This window comes from Cupressus sempervirens, chromosome 1, assembly GCF_028749045.1.
Source record: "Cupressus sempervirens isolate cs-2001-9-10 chromosome 1, ASM2874904v1, whole genome shotgun sequence".
Lineage (NCBI taxonomy): Eukaryota > Viridiplantae > Streptophyta > Pinopsida > Cupressales > Cupressaceae > Cupressus > Cupressus sempervirens.
The window spans coordinates 38,964,215-38,982,047 of NC_143118.1; the positions used below are offsets into that span (position 1 = coordinate 38,964,215).

At 34.9% G+C, this 17,833-nt stretch overlaps 1 pseudogene; it reads right to left on the bottom strand.

Annotated features, from left to right (window-relative positions):
• Positions 1-8,204: 8,204 nt before the first annotated feature.
• LOC149576065 ((1S)-1,7-diacetoxy-luvungin A aldo-keto reductase pseudogene) lies at positions 8,205-17,103 on the bottom strand (annotated as a pseudogene).
• Positions 17,104-17,833: the final 730 nt, after the last annotated feature.

Consider the following 17,833-nt stretch of genomic DNA (forward strand, 5'->3'; position numbering starts at 1 on the left):
AAAAAGGCTTGAACTATTTCTAAAAATTTCAAAAAAAAAGGGGAAAAAAAAATAGAAAAGAAAAAAAAATGTGCCTTGGTGAAAACCACTTCTTCTAGCACCTTGGTAGCAAAAGTAAAGATAAATAGATTCGTCCTATGGTGAAAACTACTTCTTGTGGCACCTTGGATAAGTACCATGATGAAAACTTGACAAATAGGCATCATGCATAATTCTTTCATAATCCATCCATTCCCTCTTTTTCTTTGATCTTGACATTGTTCAACTATCCAAGTGCATTGGCTATCTTATCTATTGCTCACCCCATCCTTATCATCCACTAATAGCCTTCATATCTAGCTTCATTATTATTATTCTATCCCATCACTATCCTATCCAATTGATCTCTTGGTCTTGATCACACAAAGAAAAAAAAATGGATCTCAGGTCTCTTGACATGTCTACTCTTTTGGACAATATGCTTCATGCTATCTCATTTTTTGGCTTCACTATTTAACCTACTTGCTATCTCACTCATTGCTTCCATTGCTATCCAAAACCTTATTCATTTGGTTATCTTTCCCTAACTTGGGTACTATTTAGGAGTCAATCCTTGAGGACTTTCACTTGCTTCGTATTCCTTGCCTATCCATCTCTATCTATCCACCATCTTCCTACTCCATATTATATAGTTTGCTAGACATTGGGTGAAAATGATGCGATCTTGCTTGAGAACTAGTGATCTCTAAATCATTCTAAAAAATCCAAAAACAAATCATACATGATGCTGAAAAAATCCTAAAAATAAAAAAATGTCATGAAAAAATGATGATCTTAGTGAAAACCTAGCAATAGGCACTTTGATGTATCACCAAAAAAATTGAAAATTCAAAAATACAAAAAATTTGAAAAATGTCCTGAAAAAATTTACCAAGTGGTGAAAACCTAGAAATAGGCGCTACTTGAGACCCTTGTACCTATGTCTATCAGTCTCAATCATCCACTCTACAACACATCTCCTAGCTTGGGATTGTTTCTTGTCCTCATCTCAAGGGCATAGTTGCTTAGCCTATTGAGGTGTCCTTGGGCATTGAGTTTCTTTGAAAAATCACACAACAATGTTTCTCAACACTACCCCCTTTGACATCAAGTGTTTCTCAACACTTTTTAGATAGTTTTATGATAGTCTCTGATGTCATGATATTTCTCACTATCAGAATCAAGTCTTGAAGAAATGGCCAAGTGACTTACATACACGCACTTAAACATTTAAATGATTGAGCTATGATGAACTTTATCTTCTTTGTGTGTTGTCTATGATGATTTCTTTGCTATGTGTTCTCTTCCTAATAAATCTTTCGAGGATGTCATGGACTAGAAGACTGGGGGCATGGGGCATGTTTTACTTGCTTTTTGCTTGTGGGTATACTTTGTTAGTCTAAGGTGTTTAAAAGATTCATGCTTATCCTACTTGACACTTTAGACTTGCAATGTATCATCCTTGTCTATTTTTGCAAGACCATACTCGGGGGTTATCTTGGTGCTTATACCTTGATACATGTGTAATCTTGCTAAATTAAAGTTAGGAAGTCTAATTGCATTACCCATCTTGACCTATATGTCTTTGATGCTTAAGTTGGATTTCCACATTTCTATCTAACATAGATCATATTCATATCCTCATAGTTTTACTAGGGATGATTGTATGATCTTATGATGTCCTTAATAAGGCTCGATGATAAAAACTATGACCTACTTATGTAACCCTTGCAATTGTATCTTTTCATACTAGCTTGCATTCTAGGGTTCATTCTAACTTAGCTTTTCATTTTGTATGTTGAGAGAGCTCTCTTCTTTATCTTTCATGGACTTTTCAGCTAACTACATTCATCCTTCTCTTGCATCTTCTGGATCTTATCATATCTCTTCTTTCCCATTTCTCTCTTCTTTTCCATCTTACCTTCACATCTATGCTTTTGACCTATCTTTTCTAATCTTGACATCTTGGATCCATTTTCGGGATTGATATCCAAATTCGAGTTCATCTTGCTAGTTAAAATTTCTTCCTTCTTCTATGTAGTTGGCTAACCTATTGAGGCTTAATCTTTGAATCTTTTTGGGGAAATCATCATTTCTTCATCGTTTCTACTCTCTTCCACTCTTCACTTTCATTTCTATTTTCATCTCATTTCATCTTTCTTCTTTCTTTGACCTAATTCTTATGGTTTATCTTTCTTGATCAAACTTAGTCAAACTGGGGCATATCTTCATTGCTTGGTGGTCACTTGGTGGTCTTAATCTCTTATCTATCATCATGAACTTTTCTTTGTTATGATTTCATTAAATCTAGCTTATTTCTGCATCTCCTCTATCTCATTTCAATTTCAATCTCAAGGGGGCCGGGAATATTCTCACTTTTGCAAATTGCTTTTCTTCTAAAACTATATATTTTCTCTTGATCTATCTTCTTTGCTTGGTGTTAGTATTCTTCTTGAGTTTTGATATCGTCTCTATCCTAATGTTCAGTACTATTGCTATCAAACTATACATTCAAGACTTGTTATCTCTTTATGCATTTCATTCTTCATAATCAAATCTCTCTATCTATTGTTGCATACTTGGATTATACATGGCATCACATGGCGGCGCTCCTCGATAGTGAGAGGCGGCGGAGATCTCTTAGTGCGGCTGCGTAGAGGAAGCTTTTGCCCCATTATTCCTATTTTAGAAATTAAAGAAAAGTCATCTTTGTCTACACATGAATGCATAATTTCTTATGTCAGAGGAATCTTCTATTTTTAAAATAAATTTAATTCTCCTCCACACATTTCAAACCCTCTCAAAAGTCAACCATTAATTGTTATTGGTTGACATGCTTGTGCACATGGATCACTCCCATTTTCAAACTGCACATTTGATTACATTCATCTTGCCTCTTAATCTCTACCATCTATTTTTCTTTAAAAGGGAGGGCTCTCTCTTCATTCAAAAAATCTTAGTCTCTCATGCTATTGTTATGCTGTAGGTTTTCCTTGTGATTTTAAAAACTTGGAGCATTCTTGCATTTTTGCATTTTAGCTTAGCTCTCATTCTACTTACATTATGGCATACTTTTTTTTTAATCTTAGTTTCATTTATTCTTTAGCTTAGTTTTCTTTACTAGCTTGCATTTGCATTGCATTTTATTATAGATTCTTGAATATTGGCACTCTTGCCTCTACTCTTTGAATCTCTTGTTCTATGGTGCACCTTGCAAGGGTTGCATAGTTTGGTTCATTTGAGAGCCACCATCTCATAGCCTTTGCACATCACAGATAGAGAGCTATAAGACAGCTCTTGAGACTCCCTCTTCCATGGGTTCTCTCAAGAATAATGGTTTATAGAAGTGTGACACTTTTATGCACGCATTAGGTAGTTACTATCTAAAGCTTATAAATATAGTGCTTATGTAATGTAAAGGAAACTTTTTGGATTTTGAAATAAGGGGACATTTATGTTGAAGTTTGATAGCAAAGCAATTTTTGGAAAGTGCATACAGTCTTGTCTAGATTGTAATCAACAAATTTTCTTATGTTCTTGGCACAAAGAAATAAAAGGTAGTGCATTATGTGTTCTCTTATCTACAAAGTCTGAACTATTTGAGTTTTGATTCTTGTTTTAATTAATATTTTCATTGTATGGTGTAGATGTTTCTAAACTATTAAATCATCATTGAGCTAATGCTAGCCTTCAAGCATAGTTCTTGATCATTCGTATTAATGGTTTAAGTTGTTTTAGGGAAGTTTTGAAGTTGTCTGGTGAATTCATCATCAATAACTTTCTTTCAATCTTTTAAGTCTGAGTACATCTTTATTTGAAAAATCTAAATTGCATCTTATGAGGGACTTGTCCCTCTAAATGCAAAAGAAGGCTAGATTTCAAGGGCCTATCCAACTACTGGAGAAATCAATATGCCACATATTCCATTGGGCTAAATCATATATTTTCTAAGTGACAAATCTATTAGGTTTCAACTTCAAACTAAAAAATTCTAGTCAGTGCCACTCAACTACCCATTATTTCTCACCACTTGATTAACTATTGAAAATTTTAAAAATACTTTTACTACCACTCAATTACCCATTAATTCTTACAACCTAATTAATGATTATTTCTCACAACTAATTAATGATTGAACATCTTAAAAAAATTAGAGCCTCTACCACTCAACTGGCAAGTATTTCTCACAACCTTATTAACTATTTACTATTTCAAATATGAAAGAATCCCACCCATTAAAGAAACCTTGGTTATATATTTGTATTTACTAAACACCATAGAGACAAAAGCCAAGTCAGTTGTGACTGTGAAAGAGAAGTTTACTATAATCCACATATTTCAACATACATATAAATTGGACAAAAACTGAAGCTCGTGACTATGAAAGGTACATGGGCCGGTCTAAAGAAGCTTCACCCACACAATTACACAAAATTGGTTGAATGAGCTGCTTGACATGCCACAATCTACTTTCTCCACTGTAAGATGAAAAATATATTTCTTCCATGTAATATTGAAGAAGTTTCTGAGTACAAACTCACATTCTTCTCATAAAATTCATTATCTTTTACTTTAAGCAATAGGAATTAATTTTTATTTTCTTTTGATTCAAGAAAATAATATTCTAACAATGTTCAACTATCTATAAACTATAAAACTACACACCAAAAATTAATGAAGAAAGGAATGCAGTAAAAAAAGAAACCGTGGATATTCATTTAAATCTTGTGAAATATATTGTAGTTCAATAATTCAATATTGTTAGTTGTAGCAGTACTGTGGGCTTGGATAGTTCATGCAGTTTGGTGCTTTCATATATATTGCAAGAATTTTCATTACTCAAATCTCATTTTCCTGTAATCTTGTGTTTTGATTTTGTGGCTTAGTTTGCTCTTCTTATACTATGGTTTAGCTAATTGAGGATGATCATTGAAACAAATTGAACATGTCTCCTTCAAAGTTTGGTACATCACCAGATGTGTAGAGTTCGAAAAAATAAAAAATACAATGCATATTTGTAAATCAGACCCAACTAACATCCTACTGTAAATCAAAACTACCAAATTAAACAAATCCCTACCGCCCTGTGGATAGGAATTTTGAGTAATTAGAATTTGAAATCTTTATAAAACTATAAGCATTGATTAATCTATAATCTATTGAGAATTAAGATTGTTATAGATGTTTTGAAATGGAGATTTAAATTTTTTTAATATGATATATTAAATATAATTCTACTTTTTATTCTAATTTTAACTCTAATTTTAATCATAATACTAACTCTAATCATAACTTTACTCTTGACTGTAACATTTTAGTAACAATATCCATAAATTGAAGACCATATATACAATTAGAAAATATTTTTAAAAAAAATGATACTAAACTTATCAAAATAGACCTAACCCTAACCCTAGCCCAATCTCATAATCCTAATATATAATTTTATCATTGAGATTGATGTTATAGATGTATTAAAAGTATATAAAACTATTGACATAACCCTTGCATCTGAAGCACTAGTTTAACAAGTGCTTGTATTTGCTGTAAATTTAATCAATAGAAATAGAATATAAGTAATGAAAGTTTGATATTAAAATCAAAAAATTGAAACAATTAAATTAAAATAGAAGTAATATATAATTGTACTCAAAATACTTATATATTTTTTACACATAAATAAAATAAAGTATGAAAAATGAATGAATTAGTGTGTGGAATATAATTTGTAGAAAAAATATATTTAGAGTGTAAATAAGTAAAACAATTAATATAAATATATAAATTAAGATGAAACTTAGAACTATAAGAGAGATAATTAATCCAAAAGAATTAAAGTTTAGATATATTAATATATTGAGCCTCCTAAAATATTGCCCCGTATATGTTTTCTATAAATCCTTTCCTATGGTATTGCCAATCAAATTGTATTAAAATAATTTTAATGAATTTAGAAACTAAAAAACTCACATATACCTTTAAAAAATGAAAAGTGACAATAAGAAATAAATATACTTGCATCTAATTGATTGAAATCAAAAATATTAATGAGCTAAATGCAATAGTATAGCCTACCACAAATAGAATAAATATTTGTGTCGTAGTTGTGAACACATTTAAATTCCTTATCAACTTAGGTATGGCCCATATATATACATTTTTTTGAAGATTTTAATACATTGTAATTCACCACATTAAGCTTAAGAAGTATAGCTTGCAATTTTTTTTTTGTTCTTTATAACTTTCACAAGATGAGTGTAATAGAATAAAACAACCTAAATTTTGGATCTTTACAAATTTCAATAATCATCTATAATTAAAAGTATATATTTATATATTTAAATTATTTATTATAGATTAATATCTTTCAAAATCCTTTTAAAGCATTAATTATTAATTAATATCTTTTAATTTTTTAATATTAGTAAGCTAAAAGTATACGACTTTGTTTCCTATTAAAAATTTAGAATTTTATTTTTCACATCAATTTGAAGTATATATAAAATGAATGAAATTTTATAAAATGTTGAAAATTAAAGAAAATGAAAAACAAAATAATTACAATGAATTATTTTAAAAGGAAGGATGATTATACTAAGATAATATTTAAGATAATGGTAAGTGTTGGTAAACAGATTTGTCACAGAAGAATTGCCCAACAGAGTGTGTGTGGCAAACCGTTCACAACAGTTGGATAGGCCCTTGGTATGCAGCCTTCCTCTGCGTTTAGAGGGGCAGCTCCCTCGTATGATATAATTTTGAAGCTTTTCAAATAGATATAAAATTAAAATTCAAAGGGGAGAAAGCTCATGATGACGAATGCACCACACAACTTCAAGGCTTTCCCAAACTACTAAATTAAAACTGCTAATAACAACAATCAAGATCTACGCTTGAAAACTATTACTAGCACAATGTTGATCCACAGATTCATAAACATCTACACCATACCGTGAGAATGCTCACTACAAAGAGAATCAACATTCTAAACAATTTAGATTTAGAATCAGAGAACTCAAATTGCATGTTCCTTTACTTTCTTGCACCAAGAACTGAAGAGGAATTTCTAGTTATAAAGACAAATCTGTATATACTTTCCAAATATCATCTTCTCATCAAAATTTCTGCATAGTGTTCCCTTCTTCTAAAGCCAAAAAAAGTCCCCCCTTTACAAAGCCAAAAGGTGTCCTTATATAGACATAGAGGTTAATAACTACCTCTCTGAGGTTAATAACCACCTCTGAAATATGAAATTTTGGAAGATTAATTAACCTCAAGAAAATTAACCTATACAAGGAAACTCGTAAAAACAAAACTTTAGCTAGAGTTCCTAAAAACATTTGCATATACAATCACCAATTTTTCTAGCTACTAGCCCTATCTATCCGGACACAATTGATATATCTTGGAGAGAACTGTAAGCATCTCGGATGAGCATCATTGATTCATAGTTTGGAATGAGCACATTTTCCATCCTGAGTTTGGCTGTGAGATATCTATCTTGGATTTCTTCTGACTCCTGCTGATAAGCTGAAATGTTACAATCTCCCAGTGTGACTGCAACCAGGCTAAGCTTCATCATAGTTTCAGCATTTGATACACGGTTCTCTATTTCTGAATGAATCTGAACACTGAAGGAATCAAGAAGAAACTGGCAATCAACATGCTGAAGATCACTTACTGGCACCCCACCTGTGATAGTGGAGATTAATTCATCTGTACTTTTTGCTTTCAGTTGCTCCAAAGAAGTTATTAACTTTTTGAACTCAGTGATCCCTTTGTTGATGTTTATCATCTTCCAACCAACACTTTTACTCCAGATACGTATTTGGTTGTCACTTGGATCAGCAATAATTTTCTCAAGGAGTAGGGTGCTTGTATCCAACTTGGCCATTTCCTTTAATTCATCAGCTACTTTTTGCCAGCTATATTTATGTTCTTTGCTATTTTTCAGCTCCTTAGAAATTTCCTGTATCTGCGTGATGGTTTTCCCACATATCTCTTTTACTCCAGTTATAAGTTTTGAAGCATCTTCTATCATCCTGTTTATCCAAGCCTCGATCATCATACTATATGACTTTTGTTGGTCGATTCTTTGAACAACAGTATGATCTAAAATACCATCAAGACCTGTTAGAACCGGCGGGGTGGCCACGACTTGGGTATTAGAAGGATTGCTGATTGAATTAACATAAGTTACCATCATCTGAAGTCAAAGACCAATCAAATATTTGAAGGTTTGAAAATATTCTTTCTGGATTATAGCTCTTGGGCAGCACAGTCACTCCCTGTTCTATTCCCCATCTTAACATAACTTGGGCTCTAGTCTTCCCATACTTCTAAGAAATCTCATGGATGATGGGGTCATCCATCACCAGATTTGAGCCCCATGGAGTATTTGGAGCTCCCAAAGGACAATATGTACTCACATGAATGTTATGCTTGCCACAACACTCTCTCAGCTTCTTTTGCTACCACATTAGATGCATCTCCACCTGATTAACTGCAGGAGGTATCTTAGCATGGGCCAATAGGTCTTCAATCTTCTTGGAGGAAAAGTTACTAACTCCAATAGCTTTGGTGAGCCCCATCTCCATGCAGTGCACCATGCCCTTCCAAGTAGATTCCATGTCTAAGGGCAAAAGGTCTTCTTCCTTGGGCTTGGACACGCAAATTGGAAGTTCCTTTCTCATATTGATAGGTAAGTGGACAAGATAAAGATCAATGTAATCTAGTTGCAAATTCTTCAAACTTGTCTTGGCTGCAGTGACAAGGTCGGAATGTTGGGTACTCCATAGTTTGGTGGTGACCAATATATCTTCCCTCTTAACAAGTCCATTTTGAAAGGCTGTATGCAGAGCTTTTCCCAGTGGCCACTCTGACCTGTAAACGATTGCTGTGTCAAAATGGCGATAACCTACCTGCAAAGCCATAATCACGGCTGCCATAATCACCTCCTCACTCTGATCAACACCATCAGTTCCCAGACCAGTCAATGGCATTTTGGTTCCCGTATAAATGGAGTAAGAAAGAAGAATGACTTTGGGGAGCCGCTCATAGAAAACTGGCTACCACTGCTTCATTTCGCTCTTATATAGATCCGATGTCATTGATTTCGTTTGGAACCCGAGACTGCATTCGTCCTTGCTCACGCATGCAATTTCTAAGTTTGGCGCTGAAGGTTTGTTCTTCAAATTCTCTTTGAAATGCCTTGACCAAACTTATATCATGATTCGGCTTCACACCATCTGGCTTGCCAAATCGTGAAGTATCCTGCTACTGTAGTAGGAGAAATAACCGCCGGTTGAGCAAGCCTGATATGGGTTTTAATTGCTTCTTTAAAGATATCTTTATTGTGCACTTAGTGAAGAGGATGATCTGCACATGGTCAGATATGTTCCAACCTATTTCCTTCATAAATCTGGACTCCCATAGTTGATGGCAAGCATTCAAACTTCAGTATCACACCCACTATATTCGAGCCAAAAGAATTTACATATGGTTTATACAATTTGGAAATTTTCAAGCAGGTTAATAACCGTCTCATGGAGGTTAAGAATTACGTGTTTTTAATCACTATCATTAACCTATTGGAGAGGTTAGGAAAAACGTATTTTTTGTTGTTAACATTAACCTTTTATTTGGAGGTTAAGAAAAACACGTTTTTGATGGTTAACATTAACCTTTTAAGAAGTTAAAGGTTAAGAAAAACGTGTTTTTGGCGGCAATCATTAACCTTTTATATCTTGAGGCTCAGAAGCTGGATTTCAATGATCTCAAGCGCTATATGGAGCTGGGAACAAGCCGAGGACATGGAAGTTTGGAGACTCACAAAAATTCAGTGATAAAATGGCCAATTTAAAGCTTAAAATTGGACAATTTAATAAAAATTAACCAAGGCTTATAAAATTAAAAGAATTTTATAACCGGGCAACAGCTGGCTCTAACTGGGGACAAGGACTGACAAGGACGAAGCTCGAATCCAGAATAAATAAAATAGTTCCTTATCCATTGGGCTATAAAATAGAGTCATGTAAGGGACCAATTTGCAAAAGGGAGGAAACTGGCACCAAAAACCAGACAACTGAAAGAAAACTAGGCACAACAAAAACTTCTAACTAGACTATATACAAGGTAGGTTTCCCTACCTATAGTGACTCAAGGTATAATCATACAAATCCATTCACAGGGTGGGGAAAATAAATACCACGGTGCACCAACATGTGACAATTCTTAAGCTTCCACGGGCTCAGATATAAGTCCGCTCCTTGAATTCTAATTATGAGATTCTTAGCCTGCTCAACATCTTTAGATAAAGGGACGCATCCAAACAACCAAGCTTCATCAAAAATCTCAGACTTCAAAATCAATCTTGCTTCCTATTGCATGTCATAGATAACTTCATTTTCAAAGAGTTGGAGTATAAGATTCTCAAGTTTTTGAATGCATTTCTGATCTTTTCCTATGCTTGGTGAACCCTCTTCTTTTTCCATTACCATGATCTTGGTTGAATCTTTCATAAAATTATTCCAACTTAGATGCACATCTGTATTATATTGAATCTTCTCATGATCCATTTCTTCTTCCTTATCTTCCAAAAGATCATCTTGAAGTCTTAGGTACTCTGAAGTTATACTGATATTATGGTCAACATGGTTGGTCATCACTTCAATTTCCCTTCCATTAATATCAAAATCCTCCTTCTGAAGATCCTTCTGGTGATTAAGACTCAAAGATATCAAACCTCGTATTGTATTTCTTTCATATAATCTATGATGTGAAGCAACTTGAGGAGGTATAGCCATCAAACCATGTCTTCGAATACCAACTTGAGAATCATCAACAGAAATGCCTTTCTCTATGAATAAAGGATTTGAGTAAACATTTTCTTCATAGAGAAATTTACTATCCAAAGATTTTGAGCAAAATCTTGGAGTAAATACATCACAAGATATTTCTTCATGGGATTCCTCCATGAGATCTGCTACCAGCTCATTACTTTCTTCATCATGATTATTCATCTCATAGAAGTTCTTTGGCATAGAATTTCCTATTTGATGAAAAGACTCAAAAAGAGGATTTCCTTGAACTTTGAATGATCCATAGGATTTCAATTGTATTTCCATTGGAATAGAGGAACTTATCTTTATGTCCATATAGCTTTCATCTTCAATACGTTCGATGATATCTATCCCCTTTTGAATCATCATTTCTTCTCCAAGACATCTTTCATGAAGTGTGAAAGTTGGTATGCATGCTAAATAATGAAGGCTAGATGGTTCATCTTCTTTTCTTTGAAGCTGATTTTTAACTTTTTCATCAACCAATCATTTAATCACAATTTCATCAATATCGTCAAAAGTAAAGGTTTCCATTTCCTTAGGAAAAGCAAATATTTGTAGAAGTTCATGGCTGCTTTTATCTCCATCAATGGTAGTGGTTTCTGATTGTTCCATGACATCTAAAGTATTGATATCATCAATAGATTCATCATCACGAATGGTCATTGAAGGATGATTTGGAAGATTTTCTCCACATAGGAAGTCATCATCTGAAGCATCCAGGCACCAAGCAGGAATAAAAGCAATATGAAATTCACTTTGATCCACATTTTCCTCATCTTCATTCATTTGTTGTGTAGTTTCTCGAGGTTTTGATATTTCTCTTTCTTTTTCATTAGAATGGAGATGATTGAATAATTTCTCTTGGGTTTGAAAATGTTCACAATGATGCCTTGATATATTACTAGACTCTTTTACTTCTATAGGCACCATCTCTCGATCATCTCCTTGATTAAGCATTGAACCTTTGTCTTCTTTCATGCAAGCAGATTTAGATGAATCCTTTCTAACATTTGGATCAGGTGATGTTCTTTTATCAAGAAAATAATTCTTGCATGGGTCTTCTTTCTCAAGTTCTCGTAGCATCTGAAGTAAAGAAGGATGTACTTTGTTAGGATCCAGGCATGCATTGCCGTAGAAACCTTTTAAGAATTCCACCTGATTGGGCTCAATAGAAATATGATTTTGATGAGCAATAGGTGCAAGCATTGGGCTATTCTTCTGACCACCATTATCTATTCTCGATTCACATGAATTATTTTTCTGATCAAGTTCTTCATTATGCTCACATGTGGAACTTCTCTCCAAAGATGAATTTGTCTTGTGAGAGAAAAATTGATAATCTTTACCATCTTCTTCTTCTATCTTTTGCAAAGTCTGGAGCAAAGATGGATGAGTCTCACTTGGATCTAGTTTCCGTCCACCATAGAAACTCTTCAAAAAGCTAGCTTGTGTAGGATCATCAAAAATCCAATTTTGTTCAGGCGAAGGCGCATGAGAGATACTTTTATTATTCTTCATCACTGATTTAGATGAAAGACATTTTTCAGTAAAGCCTTCTTTATCTTTATATGTTGAATTTCTCTCCAAGAAGGATTCTTGATAATGAGAAAGAAACCCATATTCTTTTCTATCATCTTCTTTGATCTTTTGAAAAACTTGAAGTAAGTGGGGATGAACCATTTTAAGATCTAACCTCCTACCGCCATAGAAATTCTTCAAGAATTCAACTTGTAGAGGTTCATCGGGAATCTGTTTCTTAGGATATAAAAAGTATTCATCATCATTGTCACTATCACTATCACTTTCAACTTTTCCCTTGTACCAAACCATGTTTTAAATTCGAACCTTAGATAGAGTCGCTAATATTCGATCTTCTAAATAGAGTCGCCAACCTTCATTCAAGGGAAGGTACCTTCATCAGCCGAGTTGCTGATTGTTATTTACTTGAGTTTGGATGTGACCAAGATTTTGCTTGTTCCTTCTTGGAATGACTACTACTCTTTCAACAACGTTGTGACCAATACAAGCTCTTCACAAGATTTTCCCAAATTCTTCTTCTTTTTCGAGAACTTGATTCACCAGATGGTATTGTTGAGCACTTCATCTACACCTCCAGGCTAGAGTGTTCAAGTCTGATATGATATCTTCCTGGGTGTCTTGAAAGCCAAGGTTCGATTGGAGAACAGGAAAAATGTTCTCATGTGGAAGCACCATTGTACTTCATCGTAGGCGACTGTCAATCTTTCTGTTCAGTCTCCCCAGCAGAGTCGCCAAAAATCTGTTGGTAAACAGATTTGTCACAGAAGAATTGCCCAATGGAGTGTGTGTGGCAAACCGTTCACAACAGTTGGATAGGCCCTTGGTATGCGGCCTTCCTCTGCGTTTAGAGGGGCAGCTCCCTCGTATGATATAATTTTGAAGCTTTTCAAATAGATATAAAATTAAAATTGAAAGGGGAGAAAGCTCATGATGATGAATGTACCACACGAATTCAAGGCTTTCCCAAACTACTAAATTAAAATCGCTAATAACAACAATCAAGATCTACGCTTGAAAACTATTACTAGCACAATGTTGATCCACAGATTCATAAACATCTACACCATACCGTGAGAATGCTCACTACAAAGAGAATCAACATTCTAAACAATTTAGATTTAGAATCAGAGAACTCAAATTGCATGTTCCTTTACTTTCTTGCACCAAGAACTGAAGAGGAATTTCTAGTTATAAAGACAAATCTGTACATACTTTCCAAATATCATCTTCTAATCAAAATTTTTGCCTAGTGTTCCCTTCTTCTAAAGCCAAAAAAAGTCCCCCCTTTACAAAGCCAAAAGGTGTCCTTATATAGACATAGAGGTTAATAACTACCTCTCTGAGGTTAATAAACACCTCCGAAATATGAAATTTTGGAAGATTAATTAACCTCAAGAAAATTAACCTATACAAGGAAACTCGTAAAAACAAAACTTTAGCTAGAGTTCCTAAAAACGTTTGCATATACAATCACCAGTTTTTCTAGCTACTAGCCCTATCTATCCAGACACAATTGATATATCTTGGAAAGCTCTGTAAGCATCTCGGATGAGCATCATTGATTCATAGTTTGGAATGAGCACATTTTCCATCCTAAGTTTGGCTGTGAGATATCTATCTTGGATTTCTTCTGACTCCTGCCGATAAGCTGAAATGTTACAATCTCCCAGTGTGACTGCAACCAAGCTAAGCTTCATCATAGTTTCAGCATTTGATACACGGTTCTCTATTTCTAAATGAATCTGAACACTGAAGGAATCAAGGAGAAACTGGCAATCAACATGCTGAAGATCACTTACTGGCACCCCACCTGTGATAGTGGAGATTAATTCATCTGTACTTTTTGCTTTCAGTTGCTCCAAAGAAGTTATTAACTTTTCGAACTCAGTGATCCCTTTGTTGATGTTTATCATCTTCCAACCAACACTTTTACTCCAGATACGTATTTGGTTGTCACTTGGATCAGCAATAATTTTCTCAAGGAGTAGGGTGCTCGTATCCAACTTGGCCATTTCCTTTAATTCATCAGCTACTTTTTGCCAGCTATATTTATGTTCTTTGCTATTTTCCAGCTCCTTAGAAATTTCCTGTATCTGCGTGATGGTTTTCCCACATATCTCTTTTACTCCAGTTATAAGTTTTGAAGCATCTTCTATCATCCTGTTTATCCAAGCCTCGATCATCATACTATATGACTTTTGTTGGTCGATTCTTTGAACAACAGTATGATCTAAAATACCATCAAGACTTGTTAGAACCGGCGGGGTGGCCACGACTTGGGTATTAGAAGGATTGCTGATTGAATTAACATAAGTTACCATCATCTGAAGTCAAAGACCAATCAAATATTTGAAGGTTTGAAAATATTCTGTCTGGATTATAGCTCTTGGGCAGCACAGTCACTCCCTGTTCTATTCCCCATCTTAACATAACCTAGGCTCTAGTCTTCCCATACTTCTGAGAAATCTCATGGATGATGGGGTCATCCATCACCAGATTTGAGCCCCATGGAGTATTTGGAGCTCCCAAAGGACAATATGTACTCACATGAATGTTATGCTTGCCACAACACTCTCTCAGCTTCTTTTGCTACCACATTAGATGCATCTCCACCTGATTAACTGCAGGAGGTATCTTAGCATGGGCCAATAGGTCTTCAATCTTCTTGGAGGAAAAGTTACTAACTCCAATAGCTTTGGTGAGCCCCATCTCCATGCAGTGCACCATGCCCTTCCAAGTAGATTCCATGTCTAAGGGCAAAAGGTCTTCTTCCTTGGGCTTGGACACGCAAATTGGAAGTTCCTTTCTCATATTGATAGGTAAGTGGACAAGATAAAGATCAACGTAATCTAGTTGCAAATTCTTCAAACTTGTCTTGGCTACAGTGACAAGGTCGAAATGTTGGGTACTCCATAGTTTGGTGGTGACCAATATTCTTCCCTCTTAACAAGTCCATTTTGAAAGGCTGTATGCAGAGCTTTTCCCAGTGGCCACTCTGACCTGTAAACGATTGCTGTGTCGAAATGGCAATAACCTACCTGCAAAGCCGTAATCACGGCTACCATAATCACCTCCTCACTCTGATCAACACCATCAGTTCCCAGACCAGTCAATGGCATTTTGGTTCCCGTATAAATGGAGTAAGAAAGAAGAACGACTTTGGGGAGCCGCTCATAGAATACTAGCTACCGCTACTTCATTCCGCTCTTATATAGATCCGACGTCATTGATTTCGTTTGGAACCCAAGACTGCATTCGTCCTTTCTCACGCATGCAATTTCTAAGTTTGGCGCTGAAGGTTTGTTCTTCAAATTCTCTTTGAAATGCCTTGACCAAACTTATATCATGATTCGGCTTCACACCATCTGGCTTGCCAAATCGTGAAGTATCCTGCTACTATAGTAGGAGAAATAACCGCCGGTTGAGCAAGCATGATATGGGTTTTAATTGCTTCTTTAAAGATATCTTTATTGTGCACTTGGTGAAGAGGATGATTTGCACATGGTCAGATATGTTCCAACCTATTTCCTTCATAAATTTGGACTCCCATAGTTGATGGCAAGCATTCAAACTTCAGTATCACACCCACTATATTCGAGCCAAAAGAATTTACATATGGTTTATACAATTTGGAAATTTTCAAGCAGGTTAATAACCGTCTCATGGAGGTTAAGAATTACGTGTTTTTAAAAACTATCATTAACCTATTGGAGAGGTTAGGAAAAACATATTTTTCGTTGTTAACATTAACCTTTTATTTGGAGGTTAAGAAAAATACGTTTTTGATGGTTGACATTAACCTTTTAAGAAGTTAAAGGTTAAGAAATACGTGTTTTTGGCGGCAATCATTAACCTTTTATATCTTGAGGCTCAGAAGCTGGATTTCAATGATCTCAAGCGCTGTATGGAGCTGGGAACAAGCCGGGGACATGGAAGTTTGGAGACTCACAAAAATTCAGCGATAAAATGGCCAATTTAAAGCTTAAAATTGGACAATTTAATAAAAATTAACCAAGGCTTATAAAATTGAAAGAATTTTATAACCGGGCAACAGCAAGTAAAATGTCAACTTTAAAATTTTTATCTTATGGAAAAATACAATATGCTAAAATCCTTTAAGTATGGATAAACTGTCTCATGTAAAAAAAATATCAAATGTAACATGTTTATCTTGTGAAAAAAAATGCACATGTTTATCTTATGAAAAAAACCAAACATGTTTATCCTCTCAAAGAAAAACATGAATTCAATTATTTTTTGTAAGTGTGAATTAATTTTTTTAATTCTTTTCCATATATTAAATACTATTTTTAAATTTTATTAATTTGATAAAAGTGCAAAATGTTTTACCTTTGAAAAAATAAAATAGCCATCTATGAAACCTCCACATTTAGGGTGCAGACCCATGACATGAGGGAGGCTTCCTAAAAAGTTCAGCTGGTGTTGTAGAGATTTTTTAGAATGAGGTCCATCAATTTTGTAGTGAAGTAGTTGTTGAAAAGTTTAAGTTCCATAATTTATCGTAAATAATTTTTATTTAATATATTTCATTCACTTACTAAATAAATAATTTAAATAAAAAAAATTATTGATAAAAATTGACAAAGAAAAGTCATAATTGGTGGAGCCCCACCTTTTCTAAACGTTCACCAATTAACCCTATAACACATCATTTTTAGTTTCATAAGACCACCCGCTCCATTACTCCGACAACAACAACAACAACAATAATTGAATCTCCACAACTGACGCTTCCCTTGTCTTCTCACAATCTTAAAAACGAGTAAAAATAACTTTTGTCATTCAATAGAGTTCCGCTTAATATCGTCCATGCAATTTGTTCGTCCCATAGCAAAGACCATTCATGCACGTTTTAAAAGAGCATTTGATAGAATGGGAATGGTAGACAGGCGATGGAGAAGTGGGGAGGAAAGCCCGATGTGCTCGTTGCATGTGTTGGGCGTGGGTCGAATGCAATGGGGCTGTTTCACGAGTTTGTGGATGATGAAGATGTGAGGTTGATTGGCGTGGAAGGAGCAGGCGCCGCCACACTGAGCAGAGGGGAGGTGGGTGTGATGCACGGAGGGATGAGCCTCTTGCTGCAGGACGATGATGGTCAGATAATAGAGCCATGTTCGGTTGCATCTGGGCTCAATTACCCAGGCATTGGAGGCCTTTTGTCTGTTGTCTGAGGTCTCTACCGGCGCTAGAGACGGCACATGCGGTGGCTTATCTGGGGAAGTTGTGGCCCGAGCTGAAGGAGGGGTGCAAGGTAGTTCTCAACTGCAGCGGTAGCGGAATCAAGGATGTTCAAATTGCACTCGACCATCCTGACCATCTCATTAAACAATTTCTAGTAGCAGACTCAAAAAAAAAATTCTTAAAATAACCCTTTTTTTTTCAGTTTTCTAAAATATGTATGAGATATTAGA